General features: G+C 42.2%; 7 non-coding genes across 7 annotated transcripts; all 7 read left to right on the top strand.

The window, feature by feature from the left end:
* The first annotated feature begins 682 nt into the window (after nt 1-682).
* Nucleotides 683-754, top strand: trnap-agg (transfer RNA proline (anticodon AGG)). Its single transcript has one exon. It is a non-coding gene; the product is annotated as a tRNA-Pro (tRNA).
* Nucleotides 755-842: 88 nt separating this feature from the next.
* On the top strand, nt 843-916 carry trnai-aau (transfer RNA isoleucine (anticodon AAU)). The gene has a single exon. It is a non-coding gene; the product is annotated as a tRNA-Ile (tRNA).
* Nucleotides 917-1,140: 224 nt separating this feature from the next.
* Nucleotides 1,141-1,212, top strand: trnaq-uug (transfer RNA glutamine (anticodon UUG)). The gene has a single exon. It is a non-coding gene; the product is annotated as a tRNA-Gln (tRNA).
* Nucleotides 1,213-7,977: 6,765 nt separating this feature from the next.
* Nucleotides 7,978-8,049, top strand: trnas-aga (transfer RNA serine (anticodon AGA)). Its single transcript has one exon. It is a non-coding gene; the product is annotated as a tRNA-Ser (tRNA).
* Nucleotides 8,050-8,137: 88 nt separating this feature from the next.
* On the top strand, nt 8,138-8,211 carry trnai-aau (transfer RNA isoleucine (anticodon AAU)). The gene has a single exon. It is a non-coding gene; the product is annotated as a tRNA-Ile (tRNA).
* Nucleotides 8,212-8,433: 222 nt separating this feature from the next.
* Nucleotides 8,434-8,505, top strand: trnaq-uug (transfer RNA glutamine (anticodon UUG)). The gene has a single exon. It is a non-coding gene; the product is annotated as a tRNA-Gln (tRNA).
* A 309-nt stretch (nt 8,506-8,814) lies between these two features.
* trnaf-gaa (transfer RNA phenylalanine (anticodon GAA)) lies at nt 8,815-8,887 on the top strand. Its single transcript has one exon. It is a non-coding gene; the product is annotated as a tRNA-Phe (tRNA).
* Nucleotides 8,888-9,273: the final 386 nt, after the last annotated feature.

Genomic DNA, 9,273 nt, shown 5'->3' with positions numbered 1-9,273 from the left:
ACCCACCCCGGTTTCCCAACGTCAGCTTACGGGCAGATGTGCTGCTTCCTGGTGTTTTTTCACCTAACCCATCTGATTGCTTTCCCTTTCCACATCTTGCAAAGCGCAATTGCCGTTTTTTTTTCCTTGAGATTTGCGGTGTTAGCGGCATTTTCGAAAGTCTCGCGGCAAGCTAAACACGGAAGTGTCAGAGTACACCACGTGATGCGTCTGAGCGAATCACGTTAGCAGAAACCAGCAGTAGCCAATGAGATTTCGTCATTAGCTTTAAATCCCCCTTTGGACATTCATGATTGGTTACTGATAGAAAGGAAATGCCCATATATGGGTTACACAGCGTTGTGCATGAGACCCAGAGCTTTCCAACGATACCGGTCATGACAGACTTCAGTAAACAGACGGAGCGCTGCATGTCGCGTTAGAATGCTAACTTCTTGGTGAATTCGGGAGAAACTTACTGGCGCAAGTAAACAAAATGTAATAAAATAAACATCTTAATGTATATTTTCAATGTTTTCTTTATAGCAGTTTGAAAGAACACACATTGAAGAAGTAAACTAGCCCAAAATCTCAAAACTGACCACTGCATAAAAAATCGATGTTTTTGCCTGCCGTGTCTCGCCTTAAGCCATGGAAGCTGAAATGTTTGCGGCCCGACAGCAGCACGGAGGATGTATGTTTCGGCTCGTTGGTCTAGGGGTATGATTCTCGCTCAGGGTGCGAGAGATCCCGGGTTCAAATCCCGGACGAGCCTATTATTAGGCTTTGCTTTTAATCTCTTCAGCCTGATTAGGGCAACCAGGATATTTCTGAGCAATTGGGGATAAAATGTGCCAGAGAGAGGCCGGTTAGCTCAGTTGGTTAGAGCGTGGTGCTAATAACGCCAAGGTCGCGGGTTCGATCCCCGTACGGGCCACTCATTTTCTCTCTGTGACCTTCGTTCTGCTCTTCTCGAAAATGACGGGCGGTCTCCCATACATCCATGCTGGCTAAACCACACAAGTACCTGGCCGAAATAGCTCAGTTGGGAAAGCGTTAGACTGAAGATTTAAAGGTCCCGGGTTTTGGCAGAGGAACAACCTCCGCCTCTTTTAGTCTACCATATTCCACCTCTCAGACAGCCAGTTAGCAGGGTGTTTTGGTTCCATGGTGTAATGGTTAGCACTCTGGGCTTTGAATCCAGTGATCCGAGTTCAAATCTCGGTGGAACCTTTTTAGGATCTTTGTGGAAGGGAGGGGAAAAACAGAGGTGATGCGCAACTGCTGACGTGGCGGTGAAATTGGCACTCTCAAACCGAGTCGGAATTGGGGAAACATGGGCTTAAAAGACAAAGGCTTCTTTTGCTCCTTGCTATCGCGCTTCTGGACTGAATGACTTAAATCTCTGCACCTCATGGGAAAAGTTGACACACGCCGAGGTTCCATGGTGTAAGAGTTAGCACTCTGGGCTCTGAATCCAGTGATCCGAATTCAAATCTCGGTGGGACCTTCATTTGCCAGGCTAAACAGCACAAGTACCTGGCTGAAATAGCTCAGTTGGGAGAGTGTTAGACTGAAGATCTAAAGGTCCCTGGTTCAATCTCGGGTTTCGGCAGAGGAACCACGCCCGCCTCCTTTAGGCTACCTGATTCCACCTAGCCTCATCGCTATCTGCCTCTCAGACAGACAGCTGGGAGGGTGTGTTGGTTCCATGGTGTAATGGTTAGCACTCTGGGCTTTGAATCCAGCGATCCGAGTTCAAATCTCGGTAGAACATTTTTTAGGTTCTTCGCGGAAGGGAGGGAAAAAACAGAGGTGATGCGCAACTGCTGACGTGGCGGTGAAATTGGCACTCTCAAACCGAGTCGGAATTGGGGAAACATAGGGTGCTTCTCAATATCCCTCCTCGTCTCCTCGTTCCTCTGTCCTCCATCCTTTGACCCGGAAACCGATCGAGCTCAGCCATCTTGAAGGACATCTCAATTCTCTAATTGCACCGCGAGGAGGCGAGGATCGAGGAGTGAGGAGGCTTTCAGAGGAGTCATGAGCGAGGATACACAGGTGTATCCTATGCGGAAGTGTTTTATTGACTAAACGTGACGCACGTATACATTCTCCTCCCCCTTCACATCGGTCACAATCTGTTTTAAAGTATACTTTACCATTGCAGTTTATATAAACCACACATTACACATATTTCAACAGGGTATCTTGCTTTATTATTATTTATTATGAATTTCTTAAATAAACAAACTGCAACAACATGAGGGCAGATCCTTTGAGCGCTGCTGATGACGCTATGAAGTGACGCTCGAGTGATCAAGTATTCCAATGTATAAAAAAGCTTTCATTCGATTCCTCCATCCTCATTTTTGTCATTCATTACATTATTTTGAGCACAAGAAGATTTTTACTAAAACCTTTAAAAAAAAAGTTTAATTCATATATGTTATACTATACTATGTTATACACCAGTATACATATTTATGTTATCTTTTTAAATACTATGTTATACATATTTAAAAAGACATGAATAGGCAAAAACAAGTGTTTTTTTGTTTCAACAAATGATTCTCAACTATGATATAAAAGATATACCAAAACGATTTGATATACCATTTTAAGTTTTAGATCTGTTTGATGATCATATTATTATGAATTGTCATAAACGCCTTTATGTTATATTTGGTGTTTCTTAGTAATCTCTGCCACAAAAGCTAAACAAAACAAAACGATTTAACCCTCTGGGGTCCTATGTGTTTTTGGGGTCCTGGAGGTGTTCTGACATGCTCTAACATTTGTGCTTTTTCAGTTATTTATAAACATGTTAATGGCAAAGGTGTAAATTCACTCTATATAGCACAAACAGGGCTACCATAATATGTTAGCAAGATGTATGTACATGTTTGTATTTTTGAGAGAATATTGTTTATGCATGGTTATTGAAAAAACTAAAACTTAAAATCTCTGAAATAAGGCCACAAAACACATACTAAATATGTGTCCACAAGACTTTTGACTAATGGATGTTCTCGCCTAGGATTTTTGCTTCAAAATGATCTGAAAATCATCCTTCCAAATCATTCACATAAAACAACACATTGATTTAAATTTAGTAAAACACTTTTTGTTTGGAAAGGCAATATGCGAAATGGGCGTGACTCATGTATAATGGTCTGATTCACACCTGTGAAGACAAAAGACCTGCTTAATGAGCCTGCATAATGAGCTTTTCACAGGTGTGTCACTGAGCCACAAGAAAGAATACAAGGACACAAGAAAAGAAATGTGTATATATACTACAAAATTGGTTCACAGTTGGAAAAATCTATAAAAAAATAGTATTTTTCCACTTGTATTTTTGCTTGCAAATTGTATAATATCCAAGGTGAACATCTCTAGTAATTGTGTAGTTAATTCTCATACTGTATTTTCAGAAAGTTTTGGATATGTATCCTCTCCCCAAATTTGTCACTAATAAAACACAATACAAATAATTTGAAGAGAAGGCTTATATTGACCTTTTAAGATTTTGTTTACATCTACCTTGTAAATATATTATTTGCTATTTTATTAAAAAGGTTACAATTACAGCAACAATTAAAATAACAATATTTCAAGTGTAATATTTCTTTGTAAAAACTAAAGTATACATTTTATCATACATATTTCAAAGTTAAGGATTCATTAGTTTGAATAAAGCCTACATTGGAACAAACACTATAATAGCATCCTAGTTGATGACTTTATTTTTGACAAAACAAACATAGCCTAATATATTTAACATTTGAGCAGAAATTGGTGAACAAAAGCTTATTCAATGTGGCAGTAGTCTATAGTTTAGGCTACAGTAAACAGTTAATAATCTATCCAAAAACTAGTCAACGAAATGTTGTCTTTCATATTTCTTCTGTAACATAGGCATATCGTTTGTTGTTTTTATGATAGCCTATATTAGGGCATATAAATATTAATTTGCAGTTTAATATGTTGCTAATACAAAGACATTTTAACGTTATTTCAACATATTTCAGTCGATTTTCACTCATCTCAGTATAGCAATAGGGTTTGGTAAAAACTGTTCAGTTCATTCATTCACACACAGACGCGATTCATATTTAAACAGTCTTTTTGCAGTTTACATACACTATGATATCGCAATTAGAACACTAATAAAAAAACTTACTTCTCAGATGGATATTTCATATTTCTTTGTAAAAACTAAAGTATACATTTTATCATACATATTTCAAAGTTAAGGATTCATTAGTTTGAATAAAGCCTACATTGGAACAAAGACTATAATAGCATCCTAGTTGATGACTTTATTTCTGACAAAACAAACATAGCCTAATATATAACATTTGAGCAGAAATTGGTGAACAAAAGCTTATTCAATGTGGCAGTAGTCTAGTTTACAGTAAACAGTTAATAATCTATCCAAAACTAGTCGACGAAATGTTGTCTTTCATATTTCGTCTGTAACATAGGCATGTCGTTTTTTGTTTTTATGAGCCTATATTAGGGCATACATATTAATTTGCAGTTTAATACGTTGCTAATACAAAGACATTTTAACGTTATTTCAACATATTTCAGTCGATTTTCACTCATCTCAGTATAGCAATAGGGTTTGGTAAAAACTGTTCAGTTCATTCATTCACACACAGACGCGATTCATATTTAAACAGTCTTTTTGCGGTTTACATACACTATGATATCGCGATTAGAACAATAATAAAAAAAAACTTACTTATCAGATGGATCCGTTGCTCCTCGAAATGAAAAAAAAACAGTACATGTTCTGAGGTAAATGTCCCAGGATTATTCCTCACACAGCCTCGCAAGAAGAAATAGGGTACATTAATCTGATGATTACATTTGTTGTGTCATCGCGTTTATGAGGGGCGTTGACACTTTGCATGTGTTGCTTCAGATCATTTGCGTTTGAATACCACACGCGCTCTCCGTGGGCGTGTCAGATTAGCAGAATAATGAGCTAAGAGAACGATAATGAGATCGGCTGACACCTCTCTCTTTTTTAATAGATTACATAAACAGAGAATATTTATTTTAGTTTTGAATTAGATATTTTAAAAGTACAAACTTAAATGATAATAAAGATATATTGCTCGTGCTTGTGTGAATAGTATTCGCTGAGCTTTGTTTAAGTTTAGAGACGTGCACCAGAATTTTTTTTAACGGAGACAGAGAGGCAGAAAGCACACCCTGTTTATTTTCTTCATTTTACAAAAGCACACGGTTTTGATGTTAATGTGAGTGTACACAAAAAAAAGAAGACCCTCTATAGTTTATAATCATGTGTTGATTTTATTTATATGACCAAAAATGACGGAGTATTTTAAGTCTATGTTGCTGCTATGTGGAAAAAAAACAGCAAAACGCGCCGGCGCGTTTCTCGACCCCAGAGAGTTAAGCATGGCATGATACCAGCAAGATTGTACCAAGAAGTGTTATTTATTTTCTTATTAATTAGTTCATCACACTATTTACAATTTGTACACAAGGCAATTCAAAGTGATTCACAGTTGTATAAAAACAATAATGCTTATGCTCATAATAATAATAATCATTAATTATTATAATATTATAATAATTAATTACATTAAAAAGAAATTCTGTAGTAAAATACTTTCAGTTGGAATATGACAGCTATGTAACGTTCTGTTTATGCCTGTGTCCTTTCAGATTATGTATGCATACCCGGTTTTACGAAGAACCTCTGAGGGTCGACTCCTTATGGGGCCAACTGAGGAGGCCAATAGGAGGAAGATCGTGTTGGCAGGGAAGGCCAGGTGTAAGGAGGAGGTCCTGGCTGAGGCCACTGCCTTTGTGAGGCAGAATGGAGGGAATCCTGGAGACCAGTTCCTGGTTCTGGCTCACTGCAAGATCCAGTTTGGGAAACACCAGGGTCAGAGGTTCCTGTGGCTGCTGGAGAACTCACTGGGGTATGCCTGCTATCTGGTCAGCAGCATTTTGGGGGAGGAGGAGAGGGACAACCCGCTGTCGGACAACAAACACCTGTTCCTCAGATACACCTCGCAGATCAGGGAGGTAGGCGAGGCTGTGGAGGTGTATCATATAAAACAGGCCATGCTGCAGGAGGCCCAGAGGACAGGAGACTCTGGATGTCTGATGGTGGAGTTTGGGGATTTTAAGGGTAGGTCAATGAAGGAGGTGTATGAGGACCCAAGCAAGGAGGCCCAGGCTCTCATCACCTACCTGAAGAAGGCAAAGACCAGGCCTAACACCAATATGGCCCTTTTCAAAGCATACGTGCTGAAGAGGCAGGCTCCAGCCCACGTGCCCACCACCACTGTGCCCACTGCATCTGTCCTCACTGCTGCTGTGCCCACTGCCACTGTGTCTGTTCCTCCTCCACCTACTGCCACTAAGAACAGGCCACTGCTGGCGACCAATGTGAAGGCCCTGTTGGCGCGGGGGAAGCATTTATTTGCTTCACAGCTGGCACAGAAGATTTTGGCTCCAGCCAAACCCTGTAAGTGATTTGCAAGCTTTAAAATCATTACATTATATATTATGCAGTATATATGTCTAACGAAAATACGTGTTCAACAGCTGCAGGACCACGTGTACATCCTGCGTCTGAGTCCGCAGCCCGGAGACAGCTCTTTACATGTGGTGAGTATCACTTAACGCATACAAGTGTGTTGGTGACATGTGCTTAGTGTTTTATGTTATTTTACAGACTCTGCTGCTACGGATTTTTTTGAGGAGGAAGATGACCTGGAGATGGCAACTGTAGCCTCGCAAGCTGAGGAACAACTTCCTCAAGGTATGTAAATCTTAAACAATATTTTACAAACAATTACAAATAAAACAAAACAGTATTTTTTAAATGACATATTATTTTATTTCACAACACAGAGGAATGGCACTTCTCAGGTGGAAAAAAGATAGGAAAAAAGATAATTTAAAGGTGTATGTAAAAGGTTTTATTTCATTTTTTATCGTAATCACTGACTAAAGCTCATTCTTGTCATCTCACACTCCCCTTGGAATAAGTGGCTGTTGTAGTGTTTGGTCTGCTTTGCTTCACACTTGGCTGATCCCATCTTTTTTTCTTCTTGTATTTCTTCTAATGGTGCTTGGATGAAAAACAGGATGATTTTCACTGCTTCCTTCCATCTTTTCATCATCATGTCATCTCTCTACTAATCATACATGCTTTGCAGTAAACCTTGTAATCGCAGTAGCTGTCCAGCAGAGCTGAGAAAGTCATGCAGTGAAAGTCTAAAACAATAAGATAATTTTGTTGTGTTTTTTTACGCTCCAGCCACTGCAGGCTCGAGAGGCCCTGCCCCTGCCCTGGCTCGTGCTACTGCCCCTGCTCCTGCCCCTTATCCTGCTCCTCCAGCATTGTGGACCCCTGGCCAGGTGTCCCAGTCGCCTGCAGAGCTTCCTGTCCACTGGAAAGAGCATCTCCCATCTTTCCAGCAAGGCTTTCAACCCCTGTCCTTTTGCACCAGGACCATCCTCACTACAGCCACCCACAGGACTGCAGCGCCCTGCCCAGCCTCCTCTGCAGTCTCCTCCTCTGCACCCTGCCCAGCCTCCTCTGCAGTCTCCTCCTGTGCACCCTGCCCAGCCTCCTCTGCAGTCTCCTCCTCTGCGCCCTGCCCAGCCTCCTCTGCAGTCTCCTCCTCTGCGCCCTGCTCAGCCTCCTCTGCAGTCTCCTCCACAGCCTTCTGTCCAGCCAAGTGCTGCCTCTGCTCCTGCAACATCAACTGGGTCTAGTGTTGCAGACCAGGCTCCTGTAAGTAAGCTTCTCATTATTCGTGTGCAGGTCCTGCAGCGTGATTTCCAATGACCACAAAAAAAGAGGCCCCATTTCCTCTGTGCTGGAAACTTTGCACCGGCTACCTTTTAATTGTTGATTTAATAAGAAAATTGCGCTTTAAGCCATGGAAGCTGAAATGTTTGCGGCCCGACAGCAGCACGGAGGATGTATGTTTCGGCTCGTTGGTCTAGGGGTATGATTCTCGCTTAGAGTGCGAGAGGTCCCGGGTTCAAATCCCGGACGAGCCCATTATTAGGCTTTGCTTTTAATCTCTTCAGCCTGATTAGGGCAACCAGGATATTTCTGAGCAATTGGGGATAAAATGTGCCAGAGAGAGGCCGGTTAGCTCAGTTGGTTAGAGCGTGGTGCTAATAACCCCAAGGTCGCGGGTTCGATCCCCGTACGGGCCACTCATTTTCTCTCTGTGACCTTCGTTCTGCTCTTCTCGAAAATGACGGGCGGTCTCCCATACATCCATGCTGGCTAAACCATACAAGTACCTGGCCGAAATAGCTCAGTTGGGAGAGCGTTAGACTGAAAGCGTAAATCCCGGGTTTCGGCAGAGGAACAACCTCTGCCTCTTTTACTCTACCTTATTCCACCTCTCAGACAGCCAGTTAGCAGGGTGTTTTGGTTTCATGGTGTAATGGTTAGCACTCTGGGCTTTGAATCCAGCGATCCGAGTTCAAATCTCGGTGGAACCTTTTTAGGATCTTTGCGGAAGGGAGGGGAAAAACAGAGGTGATGCGCAACTGCTGACGTAGCGGTGAAATTGGCACTCTCAAACCGAGTCGGAATTGGGGAAACATGGGCTTAAAAGGCAAAGGCTTCTTTTGCTCCTTGCTATCGCGCTTCTGGACTGAATGACTTAAATCTCTGCACCTCATGGGAAAAGTTGACACACGCCGAGGTTCCATGGTGTAAGGGTTAGCACTCTGGGCTCTGAATCCAGTGATCCGAATTCAAATCTCGGTGGGACCTTCATTTGCCAGGCTAAACAGCACGAGTATCTGGCCGAAATAGCTCAGTTGGGAGAGTGTTAGACTGAAGATCTAAAGGTCCCTGGTTCAATCTCGGGTTTCGGCAGAGGAACCACGCCCGCCTCCTTTAGGCTACCTGATTCCACCTAGCCTCATCGCTATCTGCCTCTCAGACAGACAGCTGGGAGGGTGTGTTGGTTCCATGGTGTAATGGTTAGCACTCTGGGCTTTGAATCCAGCGATCCGAGTTCAAATCTCGGTAGAACATTTTTTAGGTTCTTCGCGGAAGGGAGGGAAAAAACAGAGGTGATGCGCAACTGCTGACGTGGCGGTGAAATTGGCACTCTCAAACCGAGTCGGAATTGGGGAAACATAGGGTGCTTCTCAATATCCCTCCTCGTCTCCTCGTTCCTCTGTCCTCCATCCTATGACCCGGAAACCGATCGAGCTCAGCCATCTTGAAGGACATCTCAATTCTCTAATTGCACCGCG

The sequence above is a fragment of the Siphateles boraxobius genome, unplaced genomic scaffold (genome assembly GCF_051911475.1).
Source record: "Siphateles boraxobius isolate OS27281-9 unplaced genomic scaffold, OSU_SipBor_1 269, whole genome shotgun sequence".
NCBI classification, from domain to species: Eukaryota; Metazoa; Chordata; class Actinopteri; order Cypriniformes; family Leuciscidae; genus Siphateles; species Siphateles boraxobius.
Note: the sequence above shows the minus strand (reverse complement) of the source record. Positions and strands in the feature narration are given on the sequence as shown.